Source organism: Mastomys coucha, unplaced genomic scaffold, assembly GCF_008632895.1.
Source record: "Mastomys coucha isolate ucsf_1 unplaced genomic scaffold, UCSF_Mcou_1 pScaffold3, whole genome shotgun sequence".
In the NCBI taxonomy this organism is placed as follows: domain Eukaryota; kingdom Metazoa; phylum Chordata; class Mammalia; order Rodentia; family Muridae; genus Mastomys; species Mastomys coucha.
Genome location: NW_022196909.1, coordinates 31,553,343 through 31,563,269, shown reverse-complemented (window position 1 = coordinate 31,563,269; position 9,927 = coordinate 31,553,343). Strand labels below are relative to the sequence as shown.

The following is a 9,927-nucleotide window of genomic DNA, read 5'->3' as shown; positions in this document are numbered from 1 at the left end:
GCCCTAAGTAAACTCTATTCTATACTATACTGTCATGTGGCCAGTCCCTCAGGGGGAAAGGATGCCTTGCCATGGGCCCACCGAGGCACGCCCTTCCCCCATACCTCACCACACCCACACAGAACATATTTTTTTTACACCCCTTTATCTTTTGATAATCACAACAGCCATGAATTTAGTATGGGTAGCAGCCAACTAATTTTTGGAAAGCTAATATTGTCCCAATATTAGGTCCAGATAAGAATACCTGAAGAGAAGAAACTTATAGACCAATATCCCTTATGACTATCGGTGGCAAATGTCTCAATAAAATCAAGAGGACAGTAAACAGATAATAAAATCATGACCAAATTGGGGCTGTCCCTGGAGTGCTAAGCTGTCTCACCACTTTCTCTTATTTCTTCTATAAAATCATGTCATCTTTGAACCAGATCTGCTTTTCTGCCCTGGTGTTTTTCATGTCTTCTTGCTTGAATTTGTATGCAGGATTTCCTGTACCATGCTGAGAAGAATTGGCATGTGAGTGGAACCAGCAGCCTACAGTCCCACTCAGGTCTGTGTTCGCTTCAGCCGGAGGTTAGACAGGACCTGCAAAATGAAATGGTCAAGAACAAAGAGACGGACGCCAAGTAGAATCCTATCAAGGCATCACTTTACTAGGGGGTGTTTTGAGCTCATATAGGCAGGTAAGAACTGAAACCGCCTGAAATAAAATATTTGCATAACATAAACATTGAGAAGTCAGGAAAGAGTTAGGAGGGAGTTGCGAGGGAGTCATGAGCGAGCGAAGGTCACCAATGGCTGGGATGTCTGCGGATGTCCTCAGGCAATAGTCGCATCAAACTTCTCAGGCAACTTCTTTCAGAGATAAGCTGATAGTCTGCAGAAGCTCTTTAGGCTTAACTCCCCAGGTGACCACCTCGGGTGAAAACAGCCAAAATTTGGAGGCTGAACTGGGCATGGGGAGGCAACAGGCATGGGAGAGAAACCATTTTTCCCCCTGATTTTAGAGGAAGTCTATCAACTTCTCATCTTTGAATGTAATATTAGCTCTGGGGTTATCATACATGGCCTTTATTTTGTTGATTTATGTTTTTTTCTATGCTTTATTTTTAAGGACTTTTATTATGCACAGTTGTTGAATTTTGCCAAATGCTCACTTTGCATCTATGGAGATGATCAGATGGCCTTTATCCCCATTCTTAAATACAGTGCATCATATTTATTGGTGTGTACTAACCACCCTTGCATTCTGCCACCTCTGTTCGTAACCCTTCTAGGAGAGCAATCCTATAACACACAGACTTTGGTGAATATTAAATATTGCGACCATAGAAAGTCTGAACAGGCAGTTCCCTAGCAAGACACACAAATGTCCAACAGTTAGGATAGTCCAACCGTAAACGAGGAAGTGCTCAAAGTTATTAATCAGGAAAACACAAATGCAGGTATATATTACTCGACAATTATTAGGGTGACTACTGTCTGAAGGATAAGAGACCACAAAAAAGTGTCGCTGTTTGTCCCAATTCCATTTATGTTCCTGTGATAAAATATCTCAACTAAAAGCTACTTAAGGTAGAAAGGGTGTGCTTGACTTGTAAGTCCAGTTCCCGTCCACCATTATGGGGAAGTCAAGGTAGGAACTTGAGGCAGCTGGAAGAGATAGAGGCAGGATGTTGGGGGGGTGGGGATGAACACCTGCATATTTAGTACTCATCTAGGTTTCTCTACTCTCATACAGTCCAGGCCCCAAATATAAGGAATGGTGCAATCCACTTTCAGGCAGGGTCTTTTTACATCACTTAAGGCAATGAAGACAAAACCCATAGACACACTCATAGGCTAACTCAAGCCACACAGCTCTTCACTGAGACTCCCCTCCTAGGGGATTCTAGGTTGTAGCAAGATGGCAAAGGTATCATGGTGATAGTGTGGTGGAAGAAGCTTTTTACGTTGTTCCTGAAAATGTAAATTTGTAAGTCATTATGGAAACCAATCTGTAAATTCCTAGAAACAATTAAAAAAAATAGAACTTCCGTATGACCCAACAAGCCTATTTCTGGGTATATATTCAAATGAAATGAAGTCAGTGGATTGTTCATCACACAGCAGCAAGAAATAGAAGCAACCAGAGGATCCATTCAGTGGATGAATAAGTGGAATAAGTGGAATGAAGAAAACGTAGTATGCTATGTAGACTCACAATAGAAGTTCCTGCTAGATGTCAACATTGATGATCTTGGAAGATACATGCTAAGTGAAATAAGACAGGGGGAGAAATACAAACACCACATGATTTCACTCATGTGGGGAAGTTTCTAAACATTTACATGCCTGCAGAATGAGGTGGTGAGTGCCAGAGGCTGTGGGTTGAATAAGAGGCAAGAGATAGAAATGGTGAAGAAGTCCAAACAACAATGAAGGACAGAGGAGATTTAGAAATCTACTGTGAAACATGGTGACGGTTAATCATTATTAATAATTATTAATGATACGTTGCATGCTGGGAAATTCCTAAGAGAGTAGGACTTAAATGTTTTCACCACAAAAATAAGTCTACAAGGTTATGGATATGCTAGTTGCTTTGATGTAATCATTGCAGATATCTAAATATGTCCATTATAGTGTATGTCACAATGATGTATTGTCTACTAATTAAACCTTAACAAAGCTGAAAAAAGAAATAGCCTACTCCAAATGATAACTATAACATTTCCATATTAAATCACCAATCCTGAGTTGGTGGGCAGCTCTTACCTGTAATCCTAGCACCCAGGAAACTGAAGCAGGGGAATTACTGTGGGTTTAACTCAAGCTTGAGGTATGTATTAGATAGCCTGGGCTATAGAGTGAAATTTGTTACAAACAAGTAACAGCAAGCAAGCACAGACATAATTTGAGCTCTCTTAATTTCCTGGAAAACATTTCAATGTCTTCCTGTTCACCAGTTCTGATTTTTAAATTAAGTATATTTTTAAAAGTTTTATTAACTTTCTTATGTTTATGAGCATTCTGCCTGCGTGTACGTCTGTGCACCATATATATGCCTGGTGCGTGAGGAAGTTAAAAGAGGGTATGGGGTCTCCTGGAGCTGAGTTATGGATAATTGTGAGCTGCCATGTGGGTGCTGGGAATCAAACCTGGGTCTTCTACAAGTACAACAAATTCTCTAAACTACTGAGCCATCTCCCCTACCTTGCAAGCTCTGGTTTTAGTGATCTCTCTTTACCCAGTCTGTAAAGGTTGAATTGTTCTTCTATTTATTAGCTTTTTTAAAAAAAATTAGTATATTTACAAAACAGTTTTGGTAAAGTACATGCAAAATACAGAGTTCATTTCTACCAAATGGTTGGGACTGTTGTAGCGGGCGTAGGTTGAATTATGAAACAGTTTTACAGGACTCCAAGCTTTATAAAGTCCAGTTTATGATGAGCAAAAGTCTGTATTTCCACTTGATGTTTGTTTTGTTTCCATCCAACAGTGTTTTATACATCCGCTCCTTTCTGCAGGCAGATGAGAGGCAGGGGCTTCTATTCTGATGGGCAGGTTCATAGGCTCTTTGAAGGCAGTTGTGAATCATGTATAACACAGTGAGGCATAAAACCATCTCTGCTTCATAAATATCACACTTTTTTTTTTTTTTTTTTCCGAGACAGGGTTTCTCTGTGTAGCCTTGGCTGTCCTGGAACTCACTCTGTAGACCAGGCTGGCCTCGAACTCAGAAATCCGTCTGCCTCTGCCTCCCAAGTGCTGGGAATAAAGGCGTGCGCCACCAGTAAAAAGTATTGTTTTGCCGTGCCGTGTTCCACCAAATTTGTGCTCATGCTCCTTGTAAAAGATATATATATATATATTTTTTTTTTTTCCAAAAATTGACATTCTAATTTGGCTTATAACATTTGCAGGGATGTTAGACGTTTAATAGAAAGAACTTCCTAAGCTTCGATTCAATTCAAGAGATTGCATGAAAAAAATACAGGGAAGCGTGAATGGGATTAAGTTGGATTAGTTTTCCTTTTGAAGCACCTGACAGAATGGCTATCCAGTTGGTATCTGTGGGTAAAACTTTTCTGCTAACAAGAGTCAGCACACGGACACCTATCCTCCTTTTAAATATATTCATGGGAAAACGGAAAAATGGAAAAAAATTAAATGACTTTGGCTCACAGGAGTCATGCATCTCATGGCGATATAAATGTGGGTTCATTCTGCAGCTGTGTTTGTTGAACCGACTTTGGGTACAGTCCTCTCACGAATACTATGAATCTTTGAAAATGCCATTGACTCTGCAGCAGGATTGCTTAGAGTCAATTTTTCCATATACATTTCCCCAAACTAATCGCTCCTACATGCTGTCGACCCCTCCCTCTCAAGGCCTGAGCGTTTTGTATAGCTTGTAGACATTAGCGTATGCCATACAGCTTGTCCACCCTCTGGTGACAATAACAGCACCTTATACACCATTCCCTTCACCTGGGGCTGTGTTGCAATGCCATCCCTGGTTTCTAGGAACCTTTTTTTTTTTTTTTTTCTTTTTTGTCCTTAGTAGATACTTTGACCTGGAAAGAGTAAAGATGAGATGAGTTATCCCTGGTCACCTTTCAGGTTTAATGAAATATTAAAATGGTCATACTGCATTCGGTCCACTATTGAAATGGCCCGTGCTCAGTATGAGGGCTGTCTCAGAACATCCCTGTCTCAGGTGGATAGCGTAGAAACTGGAAGCTTGCTGTGGAAATCCATGGAATCCATTCCCATATGTGTACACACACACATACACACACACACACATACAGATACTTTTGTTAAGTCCACTGTTATAATCCATTCCCTATGTACACACACACACACACACACACACACACACACACACACACACACAGAGAAACAGAGAGAAAGAGAAAGACAGACATATACTTTTGTTATGTCCATTGTTAAAATCCACTCCCATGTACACACACACACACACACACACACACACACACACATACACATATAAACACTTCTGTTATGGCCATTGTAACAATCAATTTCCTATGTACACACACACACTCGCACACGCACATGCTTAAACAATGTAATTAGTACAAATGTCTAGCCAGACTGGAAAAAGATATAACCTTTTTCTAGTAGTGTACTGGTTTGTGTGTGTCTATGTGTGTGTATGTATGAATTTCTTGTGTGTGTATTACTGTTGTGTGTGTATTCTGTGGGTTTGGATGTGGTGTATATGTAGTCTGTGTGTGTGTGTCTGTGGTATATGTGTGTTCTCTGTGTGTCTGTGTAGTGTGTATTGGTTTGTGTGTGTGTATTTGTGTGTCTTCTGTGTATATGTATGTGGTGTATGTGTAGTGTATGGTTTGTGTGTGTCTATATGTGGGTGTTGTGTGTTTTGTGTGTGCGTCTATGTGTGTAGTATGTAACTTTAATTTTTTTCAAACTTATTTTTAATGATGGTTCTTAAACGCCTTAACCTTACTTTTAGCCCACCACCCACCAGAGGTAGTGGGAAAAAAGGATACGTGTTTGTGTGTGTGTGTGTGTGTGTGTGTGTGTGTGTGTGTATGTGCGTGTGCAGTGGACCTGTTTAGAAAGGTTCTTGGGAGCAACTCCCGGTTGTGTTGTCTGGAAATCAGCAGTTCGGTTCACAAGTTAGCAGGCAGTGAGTGGCAGCTCCATCCACTCACAAACACTTCATGCCCACACCAGCAGTCCAGTTCGGGAGAAGCCAACACGAATCGGCAGTGTTGGCACTCCCTTGCAGAGACAGCCAGGCCTCAGCCTGGACTCAAGTCAGCAGGAGGGACCAGGAGGAATGCCAGACGTTCTCCACTGTGCGACTGCAAGTGTTGCACAGCTAGCTGAGCCAGCGAGCCAAGCTCAGCCTCCATCACTGCCCGTCCAGTCCTATTTATACCCTCCAAACATCACGTGTCCTCCACGTGCCTTGCCTCAGCACTGAGTCTGTCTCAGCTGACGTCACTCTGCCAATCAGCCTGAGCCCAAGGTCGTGGCAAGAAACTGCAGCCCACCCCCAGAAGGTTTTTGGTGCATTTCTTTCTGAGTCCCGACAAATGCAGCTCAACTCTGCAATATAAGGCAGACGAATACATGCATGTGGTTAGCGGAGATCCTCCATCACGTGTCTTTTCACGTGTTTGCTTTAGCGAACATCCTTTCACCCGTGTCTGCTTTAGTGACCCATTCCTTCATGAGTCTGCCTTAGCCTTTCACCTATGTTCGATTCAGGAAAACCCCTTCGCAGGTTTGCCCCAGCTAAAACACCATCCAACACAACTGACTTTCCAAAGAACCCTTAAGTTTCCACTTCAGTAATGTGCGTAGCGGTCTCTCTCTCTCTCTCTCTCTCTCTCTCTCTCTCTCTCTCTCTCTTCTCTCTCTCTCTCTCTCTCTCTCTCTCTCTCTCTCTCCTCTCTCTCTTTCTCTCTCTCTGTGTGTGTGTGTGTGTGTGTGTGTGTGTGTTTATGTGCACATGCATGCATGCTATGGTGCATGTGGTGGGTCAGAGGACAATTTGAAGGAGACAGTGTGAACTAGAGATTGAGCTCAGGGCACCAGGCTTGGGCAGCGCATGCCTTTGCCCAGTGATCTTGCCAGACCTGGAAGCAGAGCCGTCTGTCCCCTTGCATTGATGTGCCCTAAGATTCAGTTATAGAAAGTTTAACTCTCGTTCATTCATCTCCTTTATCTTAGGAAAACAGTTTAATAAGCCAAACAGTCCCTCCTATTTTTCTGACTATAACATACCATTTATATTCTTCATATAATCCAAGGCAAAATATACTAGCTAGCCTTCAGCATCAGTATAACTATGGCAAGTGTGATTTCCCCAATAGTAATAGTAATAGGAACAGTAACAGTAACAGTAACAGTCACTTCCCCAATAGCCAATGGTAAGGGAAGGGGACTCATCCCCCATAGAGATCCCTTCAGCATCTTTGCTTGCATGTGCTATATTATACAGCAAGAAAAAGAAGCCAGGCAGTGATGACGCACGCCTTTAATCCCAGCACTTGGGAAGCAGAGGCAGGCAGATTTTTGAGTTGGAGGCCAGCCTGGTCTACAGAGTGAGTTCCAGGACAGCCAGGGCTATACAGAGAAACCCTGTCTCAAAACAAACAAACAAACAAACAAAACCCCAAAAACCAAAAAAAAAAAAAAATAAATAAAAAAATGAAGAAACATCCTTTGCTAAATCTTTTAAACCACAGAGCACTTAATTCTGTTCGTTGTCCTCTGGATTCCTCTGGGAAAGTTTAGGGGCTTAAAAATCTCATGGAATAAACCCTTGATATACATGAGGTTTTTTTTTTTGTGTGTGTATAAAAATAGAAAGCTTATATTTTATGCATCAGTTGTAGATATTGTTCTGCAGCATTTCTTCATAAAGCAGGATGCACCTATGCTAATTTTCCATGAATATTTCAATATCATTTGCAAAAGGAGCAGAAATATGACCCATGTTAAAACAAAACAAAACAAAACAAAACCCAAACCAAAACCCTCAACCCCGGGGGTTGCCATAATCTCCAGCGATTTCTTTAATTACAGATTCATACAGTGAGACCCCTGCAAGCAGAATAGATGCTGAGTATACTAACCAGGAAGGAGATGGATGCTCACTCCAACCACGGACCACTAAAAATAACTAAATAGATGAAAAGTCACCAAGTCCGAAGATTAAAAAGGAGCTTTGTGGCTCTGTGCTACAGAGCTCTGGCAAAGTTGGCAAGTCTTCTCTGCAAACCTGATAGAAGTTGGAGTCGGTAGAAGTGAGCTGTTTACAAAACACCTGTGGACATTGATTGATGGGCGTTCCTGGGACGTACTTAGTCGGGAAGAGAATGGAAATGTATCAAAGTCTTCCTTGGGGGAATTTCCCCGGACCTTGGCTGTTTAGGGTTTGCCTGACTCCTGTTGTAGGTACTCTCATCTGTCTTCTCTGTTGCCTAGTTTCCTAGGTTTCCTTTTTGGTGTGTAATGTGGTGCTCTTCCCATGTCCGAGGCGAGGGCTTCTGACAGCTTTATATAGATGAGAGAGTCTTCCGTGGGTAAATGATTTACTGGGATGGTTTTCATGTTGCTAGAGCCAGAGCGACACTCTACTTTTGGTACTCCACTTCTGGGAAGAGAATTCTTTCTTCAAATGTCAGAAATCTTTGTGATCAGCAGGGCCTGTCCCTCTACGGATTTATATATGTATTTTTTTTAATAGTATAATCTATGAAAAAGGAGAGGGGGAGATAGCTCTCTTTAAATGACCCCTTGACTTCTCTGTTGAGTTGCCGTAATTTCTCACTCTAGGGTGCTCAGGAAAGGGTCAATGGAGTCTCTTAGTCTGGGAACAAAAACACTTCAAGGGGTTTGTCGGCAGTTTTAGTTGGGTGGGTGGGGGCGTCTTTTCTTGATCTACATGGTCTGCAAGGCCATTTTAGAGACAATGTAACAAGTATTAACAAACTCAGAGGGACTGTTTCCCTGTTCTTGGAAGGTAATTTTAATTTTATTTTTTTTTTGGCAACACAGAATCAGAATGCTTAAAGGACGGTCAAGAGAAGAGCCGTACATGAAACCCATGGGACTTGATAACCTGTGTGCGCTTCATTGACTCTTCCAAGTGATGGTTGCCAAGATCGATACAGAGGCCATCTTGCAAGAGAGACCAGGGCTTAGGGAAATCGAGGCACCAGCAGAGCCTGCTCCCCGAATGCATCCAGTCTCCTGCAGCCGCGGTTTGCTAACTCCAGAGCTGCTCGAATTTGCTAATCATAGCGGTCATTGCCTGAACCTCTAGAGATTTTTTTTTCTTCGCATCAAAATGAAGGGAACATGCCCCCCTCTCCTGGTTGTCTTGTGAATAGACACCGAGCCTAGTGACGGTTGGAATTATCTGTTTCCTTTGAAGCTTTAGCCTTAAACCTTAGTCTGATGGCGTAAAGAGTCACCTGTTCTCTCTCCCAGGCTGAGTTATCAGGGCATCATTAGGTGCTCGTTAGACTAGTAAGGCAGATAGCACCGATTATGGGAACCCACGACTTCCTGTTAAGCTCCATCAGTTCCCTGCTCCCAGGATACAGTCTTTCTCGAAGCAGGTAGCCTGGAAGTGGATTATTAGTTATCAAAATGTATGGCTTCTGCCGTCGAGGCAGTGCAAGCCTAAGGCCTTGCGTTATTTCTCCCATGTGGAGAAATAAGGCAGGCGTGGTGATGCGGCGTCCTGTGTAGCTTCGGTGCCAGAACCCTGGTTAGGGGCAGTAAGGGGATGAATGGACAGACCTATAGACACATGTACTAGTGGGGTTCTGTTACCACTACAGCTGAAACCTGGAACCTCTGTATCTGTTAGGTCCAGATCCGGGGCAGGGGGTGAGCTAGCTTCAGCAGGAGATCTCTGAAGGTGAGCAGTCTGAGGCTTTAAACATCCAACTGGAGATGCTTGCTGTCTTTGCACTCACTGATCAAGAATTCACACACAATCCAACTCAGACTCCCGAGGAGAGCTTTGCCACCCCTCTTGAGCCTGTCCCAGGCAGGTGACACGTTGCCAATTTCCCCAGGGCCAATTTGTCTTGGAGTCCTCAACAAGCTATGTCCGAATCCACAGACACTGAATAATTCACTTACTCGGGGTTTGCTTTGCTCCCTACATGGTGACCCATGCTTGTAATCCAGGGCAGTGGAGGTGGAGACAGGTAGTCCCCGGGATTTTCTGGAAGCTGTCCAAGCCTACTTCGCTGGTTAACTCTAGGGCAGTGAATACCGCTGTCTGATGACGATGATGATGGTGATGATGATGATGAATAAAAATAAATAGGTAGATATTGCCTGTGAAGGGACACCTAAGGTTGTTGTGATGGCCATTCTTGGTTGTCAATCTGACTACAGCTGGAATTAACTTAAACC

At 42.8% G+C, this 9,927-nt stretch overlaps 1 long non-coding RNA gene across 1 annotated transcript in view; it reads left to right on the top strand.

Annotated features, from left to right (window-relative positions):
- The window catches only part of LOC116074881, a 12,096-nt gene extending 3,195 nt beyond the window's left edge, over positions 1-8,901 (top strand). The window contains exons 2-4 of the long non-coding RNA XR_004112325.1: positions 487-686; positions 7,576-7,947; positions 8,551-8,901. This is a non-coding gene — a long non-coding RNA (uncharacterized LOC116074881). The remainder of the gene's footprint in view (positions 1-486; positions 687-7,575; positions 7,948-8,550) is intronic.
- The last annotated feature ends 1,026 nt before the right edge of the window (positions 8,902-9,927 follow it).